The 8,929-nt window shown below is 46.4% G+C and overlaps 1 long non-coding RNA gene across 1 annotated transcript; it reads right to left on the bottom strand.

Annotated features, from left to right (window-relative positions):
- Positions 1–1,629: 1,629 nt before the first annotated feature.
- Positions 1,630–8,451, bottom strand: LOC107111560. The gene is made up of 5 exons (XR_001482566.1): positions 8,376–8,451; positions 4,552–4,622; positions 3,142–3,219; positions 2,175–2,231; positions 1,630–1,736 (listed from the first exon to the last, which is right to left on the bottom strand). It is a non-coding gene; the product is annotated as an uncharacterized LOC107111560 (long non-coding RNA).
- Between the last annotated feature and the right edge of the window lie 478 nt (positions 8,452–8,929).

The raw sequence follows: 8,929 nt of genomic DNA, 5'->3' as shown, positions 1-8,929 counted from the left end.
GGCCACAGAAATTTCAAGTATTGCTGAAATCAGTGCAATAATAGCGACTGTTGTTTCTATAGTGCTTCCAGATCTCTGGCATGTGGATCACTTTGCATAATAGTGGAAAGTGGCCCAGAGAGCTGCATTTAACATCTGCATGTACCTGTTCAGACATGCTAGCATTGTGTCCACCTCAGGGAGCAAGCAGTCTTCTTTCCAGAGCCCGTTACAATCATTAATCTACTTTGCCCTGGCCTATCACTCATTGACTGACTTGGACCAAAGTCCTCGCCTAGTGCTGTGACATTTTACTGACACGGTCTCCCTGCAGGCATTGCCTCCCACCCGTTCTATCATGCAAAGTCAAGGGAAACGATGCAAAAAAGGTAGAGGCTGTGATAGTACTTTATTAATAACACATCTTGTGCTATGGACACACAGTGAATCATCCCTCTTTGGTGCTCTCTGGTTTGCAATAAGGCAATAGGTCCAGTGTTCCCTCTAAGCTGAGTTAGTGTGAGCTAGCTCACAGGTTTTTAGCCTCTGGCTCACACATTTTTGTCTTAGCTCAGGAAGGATGGCTCCAGAGCAAACTAATTTATGCAGCAGCCAAATCTCCTGCTCACAACCTTAATGCCAGTAGCTCACAGAGTAGACTTTTTGCTCACAGAGCTCCATAGCCTAGAGGGAACATTGAATATGACTAGTTTTTTTCCTCGGGAAGAGCCATTTATCCCAGAGGCATGTGACGTGCAAGCTAAATGGAGGTTTCTCCACTTATTTTGTCTTCGGGTGAGAATGTTAAGAACTGATTCATAGCATGTGGTACAGCCCTTTGATGGGATTGTTCCATCTACAGTGGAGAGATTCTTGACTGAAATCAGCCCTGAGTCAGCTTTTCATGGGTAGAAAAACTTTAGACATGCTAGGAGGCTTGGATGTGGGGGTGCCTCACATGCATTCCAAGATGGTATATGCCTGTGATATTGCCATCGCCTCCTTGTACATTCAAACTGGCTCTAAAAGGGAATGGAACAAGAGCTAATCTTGAGAATTTCCCATAAGCTTTAGCAGCGAAAAAGATACCAAATAAAGGATCCCACACTCCCACAAAGTGGTGTTTCCAGCGAATAGATCAATAGAAGGATAAACCAGGCTGGAATTAACACAGATACCAGTTTCTTCAGCAGTTTTTTTTTCAGCAGGAACTAGGGCTATGTAAGAAGATCCTCAAGGCAGATACCTTGGTATTTTGGTGAGACTTTAGCTATTAGGAATCTGAGGGCCTTTCTGGGTGATCAGTTCATGTGCATGTCAATTGCACTTGTAATCTTCATAAAATAATCCTACAAATTACTTTGTATGATGTCCATCTGTACATAATAGATGGGAGGCAAGAGTCACCAGGAGACAACAATACAAGGTCTTTTAGCAAGCTTGGCCTCCAGTCTCATGCTCCCTCTTTCCCATCCTCTTCATATGGCAACTGCATAAATGTGACCCATGAGAATAAAACAGATTCCAACTAACTTTATTTACCTAGATCTCATATCACAGAGGGGACAGACAGTCAGACAGTAACAGCTGGACAGACAGTACCACGGTGACATCCACAAGGGCATGAAGCCCACGTAAGACAGCCAGGCCAAGGAGCAGCACAAGGAACGGTCACAACTCCACTCCACACAACCATGACCTGCTCCTCAGGTCTGCTGCTGTTGAGCAGTATTGGGTGCTGGTACAGGACAGGAACCCTGTAGAGCAAAGGACACATTCAGAGGAAGGTAGAGACAACCTGGAATCTCCATAACCCAATAAAGCTCAGACTAGTAAATATGCTTTTTCTTCTTATGGGAACTTCTGGAACCCCAGTTTGTGGAATCCCTGCTTGCCACCACAGACAAGGAAAACCTGTCATGCCATTTCTCCCACCACTATGAGTCTCCTTGCATTCCCCCATTTGACACTTGTTCAACCCTCCTGCCCTCTTAAGAAACATCTCTAATCTTCATAAGATTATTGTCTTTGGAAAAATCCTTCTTGGAGCACAGCTAAAACGTGCCTTTATTTTTCTGGACAGTCACATTCTACAATGCAGCAAAAGATACCTTGTTGTGATAAATAAATTATCCTGCATTTATGGATCTGTTCCACTTTGGAAACTATCATCTTTAGATAGGCACTAAACATACCTTGGACTCATCTGCATCCATCTGGTTTGGTAAGGACTTCTGGGTAGTGTGGAAGGCCTGTAATGAGGGTCAAGTTCAGCCAAATTGCCCAATTGTTTCAACCTAGAATGTAGTCTGCACTACCATCCAGACATGGTAATAAAGCAGAGGCGACTCTGTCCCAACAAATTTGTAAGAGAATAAGCATCTGCCCTAGCATGAGCCTCTGCACAGTTTTCTCTGGAAACTTAAGCCCAGGATGCAGGGCCTCTACCCCACACTCCACCATATAGCATGACTATACACAGTAGGACTATTGTAATAAGCCACCCCAACTAAGACCCCAATATATTCTTCAGACTGTGAGAGAGAACTTCCTTCCAGAAAGCCTACTGGACTCCAGGGTGGAAAGCTCCCACTGAGGAGACTGCCTTATCAGAGGTCAAATTCTTGTAGAATGAGGTCCCAGAGGAATACTATGATTGGCCCAGAAACCCACCAGGTTCCACCCATTTGACGAAGCAACACAGTCAAAATTAGTGGGTGTTGCTTCATCAAATGGGTGGAACCTGGTGGGTTTCTGGGCCAATCACAGTCAAAATTATTGGGTGTTCCAAAGGTGGCTCACCTGCTTGCAAGGCAAGATATGACTGCCTATAGGCTCAGGAGTGAAGGGATTCAAGATCAGGACTGAATCTCCAAGGAACAGAGCTCATATCTGAGCTATAGCACTATGAAGACAGCAAGTCTAAAGGACTGAAGGACATCCTTTATTAAACCAAGTGCTGGGTTTGTTATCAGATTTAATCACTTGCTCCCTGAATCCTTGGCATAGTCCTTCCTTCATCATATTCAGCTTAACTATTGGCCTACTGGATTCCCTTACTGGAACTTGTCTGCTTCCAGGCAGCCAACCAACAGACCACACATGAGTCTCACCATGCATTCTGGACTCTTCACTCAAGTGGAGTTGGGCTGGCACAGTTACCTTCTTGGCAGGCTGGATCTCCTCTGTGGATTTGGACCGAGCTTTTACGCCCTGCTTTTGTGGGGAGGTGGGCTGTTCCTGTGGCACAGAAAGGACACATCAGATTTGGAGGAAATGCTGTTAAAGTTCTCCTCCTCCTTTGGTACTGCCACTTCAGGAGAGGTTCATGGGAGTACCATTCAAAGGTCCTGCTAACACCTTATGGTGACATTCCACACCACTGAGCTGTGCATCTGACTTGGGCCGGGCTTGCTGCATCAGACTGTGACCAGCTGGATAGTGAGAAGGACCCATGCAACTGGCTATCCCATGTGGAGCAACTATTCAAATACAACATAAGTTTTCACTATAAGCCATATGAGTGAATGGGACCAACTGAATTGATCTGTTTGCACTGTCTGGAATGGCATGCTCTACATATTCCTCATTCCATTATATACAGTCTGCCTACAGCAAAATATTTTCTTGCACTGGCCTTCTGTATGAGGTGACTGAGGGAAGCAGACAAAACCATGTAATCTGAAAGGCGAGTCACACAATCACTTGGATGTCACAGAGCATGCTGCATATTGTTTTATCGGTGGTTGCTGTGTGCAAACCAGGAGTCCCAAAATTGCCTATGATGGGACAGAGCATGGTGTGGTACACCTCAGGGATCTAGTTCTGAAACCATGGGACAGGCTGCCATTGCACGGGAAGAATAGTACTACCTAACAGCTAGAAAGAGTGATGCAGAAATGTCGATGTCTTCACAGGATTTTCAGTAAGTGTAGCTAAATTCCTCATTGGTCTCTACAGCCACTCAATACTGACTAAGCAAGATTTAGTAATTCAGGATCTTTCCCCTGACACTCAACATACAGCTCCAGCCTTCAGGGACTGGAAATGCTCAAACATAGGGTAAATTACTGTACATACAGAACATATGAAGCTAGTCTTTTGGTGCACTGAACTCCGTATTGTTTATGTCAAAAGGCAGCAGCTCTCCAAGACCTCAGGCAGAGGTCTTTCGCAGAACCTGCCACCAGAGATCCTTTTCTTAACCGAAGCACCAAAGAATAAAACTGGAATTCATTGCATACTACTGGGCTATGGTCACTCATTAAACAAACTACAGCCCACAACCACCACATTGTTCTGTACATACTACAGGTATATACTGGATTATACTGGGGAAGACCCTTCTACTCACGAAACAGCCCTAAACTTCTTTCACCCCCATGAACAGAGAAAACTGGGATTCTTTACCTATATGCCACTGCTATTTCTAGATTAAAGTTTGGCTTCTTCCTCAGAGGTGCTTGGCATCTTTAATACCATCTCTAATGAGGGACTGAACAGACCCTTTGGGAGGGATTTCTCTGAAAGATGACTTTGGTCTTCCCCAGCATGAGTTCCTCCCTGTATTACCTTTGAGTTCAGGTCCATGATTTCTCCCTGGTGAGTAGTACTGAGGTCTTTCTCTTGCCAGAAGGAAGATTCTGCGAGAAAAATGCACATCATCATCTTTCTCACCCTGCTCTCTTCTCTCTGTCTCTGCCAGGAGTAGGGCTGGCATGACAGACATCAGAAAGTAACCTAATTACTAGCAGTAGCACTAACGTCAAAGGAATATGGATTAAATTTCCTGTTTTCCCAGAAACAATATATTACATTTTGAGTGCTACAGAATGCAAGCAGAAATGCTACTTTAAGCAGAAGATTGTATGTGACGACAGCCCCCTTTTCTGCACTAAAAACAAAAGGGCTTTGCTTGTATGAAGACATATTTTCCACTTGCTCCTGGGTGGAGAGGTGTCTCCTACAGAAGCGCACAGGAGCAGTGTTTGCTGTGACACCTTTTACTATACATTAGTGCAGTTGTGTGTTTCCATCAAAATCTATACCACCAAGGAAATTATCCCAGCTTCCTTTATAGCTGAGTTAATCTAGCTTTCAGACTATAAACGCCCCTGCAAACCCAAGCCAATCAGATCATCAAAAGCCACAGTTGATGGGGGCTGAGCTATAATTGACTTGGCAATGAACATTTCCAAGAAGAGACAAAAATATTATATAGACAATATCAGAAGGGAGATACTGGAAGAACATAAACCCCAAAGAGAGATATTGTTGTTGTTGTTGTTCAGTCGCACAGTCGAGTTCGACTCTTCGCGACCCCATGGACCAGATCACGCCAGGCCTTCCTGTCTTCCGCCGTCCTCTGAGGTTTGCTCAGTTTCATGTTCGTTGCATCTATGACACTGTCTAACCATCTCATCATTTGCCGTCCCCGTCAAGAGAGATATTAGGGCTTCATTTATTTGGCATAGTTGTGTTGGCAGGTGCTTTTAGTATGCCAGGAACTGTGGCCCTCCATGAGTAGATATTCCTGAATATAAGTACTTTAAACAAAGAATCAGGGCATGCTGAGAAATAAAATTTTCTATACTGAGGTGCGACTGTTCATTTTACCTTGCCCCATTCAATTGTCCTCACTATTTTTATGTCATCTGAAGGTATCTACCTGTCATGTTTTCATCCCACTCCTACTCCAAAGAGCTCAGGATGGCCTACGGGGTTCCCCTTCACCCTCACAAGAACCTTGTGATTCAGGTGGGTAGCCACGTTGGTCTGAAGCAACAGAATAAAGTTTGAGTCCAGTGGCACTTTTAAGACCAATGGAGTTTAATTCTGGGTATAAGCTTTCATGGGCATGCCCATGAAAGTTTATACCCAGAATCAGGGGTCATTTCGTAGAAAAAGAGCTAGGGGAACTCATTAGCATAACTCATTAGCATATGCCACACCCCCTGACATCAGGGGCCCGGCGGTGGACCTGCAAGGCCAGCGGGAGTGCAAGGAAGCCCCGCGTAGGCCCTCCCTGGCCCCAAGCAGGCAGGGGTGGGGAGAGGCGGGGAGGAGCCCAGAATTAAACTCTGTTGGTCTTAAAGGTGCTACTGGACTCAAACTTTGTTTAAGAACCTTACGAGGTAGGCTAGGCAGAGAATGTAACTGGCCCAGGCTCACCCAGTGAGCCCCATGATTAGCTGGGATTTAAACGTGGGCCTCTCCATTCCTTCTTAAACATTCCAGACACTGTAGCATACTTCCTCTCATTGAGACACAGTCAGAACACAGGTCCATCTTAACCAGGTATTGTCTTTTTGGACTGTCAGTGGCTTTTCAAGATCTACCCCAGCCTTGCTGCTAGAACCCTCCCATCTAATACATTCCATTTGGATTTACCATAATTGGATACAAAACCCTGGGTACAGAGCCAAGGCAAACTCATCATCCTAGTGCACTAGCTGTACATTTGAACCTACCTCTTGCCCGGCGTGAAAGGTGAAAGGTGAGCTTAAAACAAGTGTGGCATACAACTCAGCCAAAGTAAATCACACTGGCTTCAGTGGTGGAATTAAAAACATGGTTTACAATGCCATCCAGAGCAGTTACACCCTTCTAAACACATTTACTCCAGTGGACTTAGAAGGGTGTAACTCTGCTTAGGATGGCGCTATAAATCTCTCCCAGTGAAAACTATGGGAAATAAAAGTGCTTAGCTTTGGCTGGACTAAAAGGTTGCACAGCAAAAAAGGGGGGGGGGGAAGTATGCCAGATTGCCAAACCTAAAACAGGTACTAGAGCTGCAGGAGGAAGGGGAGGAAGCCATGTGATTCTTCACTACTACACAGAAAACATAGAAAGTGTTGCAAAAAGGTTGCTCTCTATCCCCACTTCCTATTGTAAGCTTTTTGGCGCTACCGAACCCTACTTGTTGTAACTAAGAAGAAAGCAGCATGCCATCCCCCTCTATTCTACCTTTTGCCCACCTTCCTCATGGCCATAAGCTGAGCTGACCTTGTGGGAAATACTGTTTTCAGCTCAGCCATTTTCCTCAGTGGAAAAGTCACTGAGATGCCAAACTGAGCATTAACTAAATGCTCACCAGCAGAGACAGTGCATTTCTGTAGATGGACAAGCAGCCCTTTACCCCCTTTCCATCTCTGCAGTGTACAAAGGTGAGGAAGGAGCTAAATTCACATTTTATGATCCTTTTGCTCATCCAGTCCAAGACAGGGACACTCCCTTGCTGAAGTATACCTCACACCTAGGAAAGTGGGAATCTGCTTTAAAAACCAAGTGCAGTAGACAGAAAGCATCGGGTCCGTTTGTGGACGGGGGTGGGGTGGGGGACTGGCTTCATGATGCTGATGTGCGACATATATCTGTGTGCATGCACTCTCTCCTACCCAGATGGCCCCTTGGCTAGGGGTGCCAGCCTCCAGGTGGGCCCTGGGGATCCCCCAGAATTACAGCTCAACTCCAGACTACAGAGAACAATTCCCCTGGAGAACATGGATGTTTTGGAGGGTGGCATCTAGGGCACTGTACCCCACCGATGTCCCTATACTCCTCCCCAGGCTCCACTCCCAAATCTCCAGGAGTTTCCCAGCCCCTACCCCCCCCCATCTCCCACTGGTGGCCAGAGGGGACCTGGAAACTCTACCTGACAGGTTTGCTAAATTTCCTGCTTGGCACAAACTGGGCAAATGCAGAGGCTATCCCACTCTCCCGTCCCTTTTATTTTATTTCTTATGGCTCTGGGATGTACCTATAGGAGTCCTCCTTTGAGTGCAGATTTCTCAGAGTCAGAACACAAGATCCATATCACAACTCCTGAGAATGTAAGCCCAAGTAGTCAGGATAGCGTATAAAGTAGAACATCAATCTGAAGAGAGAACCTATCAAGACATTAATTAAGGTCATCCCTAGTACCCATCAAAGTCTATCCAATTCAATCAGTAGGGCCCCAGGTTTATGACCCCCCCCCCCCTAGGCAGGAGCAGTGCTTCGAAACATCATGCTACAACAGTGAGTAGAATTCAAAACAACTATACACTAGAAAAGGGAGCTCAAAGGTAAGGCACTGAAATAAAAGTCTAACTCCAGACTCCCAAGGGGAGACTTGAGACACACACACACCCCACATACACACACACCTTCTTAAGGATCTCTGTGCCACAGCATCCCCTAGCGCTATACAGAGGAAACGGGGACAGCCCTGCCCGTGAAGATGGTAGGAGCGCCCTCTGCTTTTGCTCCCTACAAGCACAGCGCCCTCTACCAATGCAAGGCTCTCCCCAGAAGGGCTAACAAGAGAGAGACCCTCGAGTGACCCTCCCCTTTTCCATCAGCCATAGCCCAGCGGCAGGCTTTCCCCGACAAGAGCCAGCTTCTCCCGCGCTTACCTGACTGTCTGTCGCTGGGGCTACCGGCGGCTCCTACCGTCCAGACTTGCAGCCTACACTGGCTTCTCCCCTCCCCACTCTCATTCAGATAGTGGGGGGCCGGCACATGCGGTCGGGGGCAGCCAATAGGGAAGCAGCTGCTGCCTCTGCCGTATTTTGCATGCGAGGCAGCGGATCTGCAGAGAGCTCAGTGCCTCTGAATGAATGGGGCAAGGGGGTGGCTGTCGTCTCTGACGCTATCGCTACCGCTGGTCTGGACCAACGCATTCAGACAAGTAGAGCAGACCAGGCCTAAAGGTGTATGGGGGTTACCATCGCCACGGGGAGGTTTTAAGGACTTAACTGTGTGTCCCACCCCCGTGGCTGCAGCAACCTACAATCATAGAGCCTCTGGGCTACATCTCAGGTATTCAAAATAGTCCCTTTTTGTTACAGAAATTGTGTGCCTATAGGCTGACTTCTTGAGCAAAGAGGACACGTGGGGTAAAAATATTTAAATAAATATAATAATTCTCTTTGGTGGCGGAAGAGAAGGCGTACAGCGCAGAGCTGTA

This window comes from Gekko japonicus, unplaced genomic scaffold (assembly GCF_001447785.1).
Source record: "Gekko japonicus isolate JY-2015 unplaced genomic scaffold, Gekko_japonicus_V1.1 scaffold100, whole genome shotgun sequence".
NCBI classification, from domain to species: Eukaryota; Metazoa; Chordata; class Lepidosauria; order Squamata; family Gekkonidae; genus Gekko; species Gekko japonicus.
This window is presented reverse-complemented; position numbering and strand designations above follow the sequence as displayed.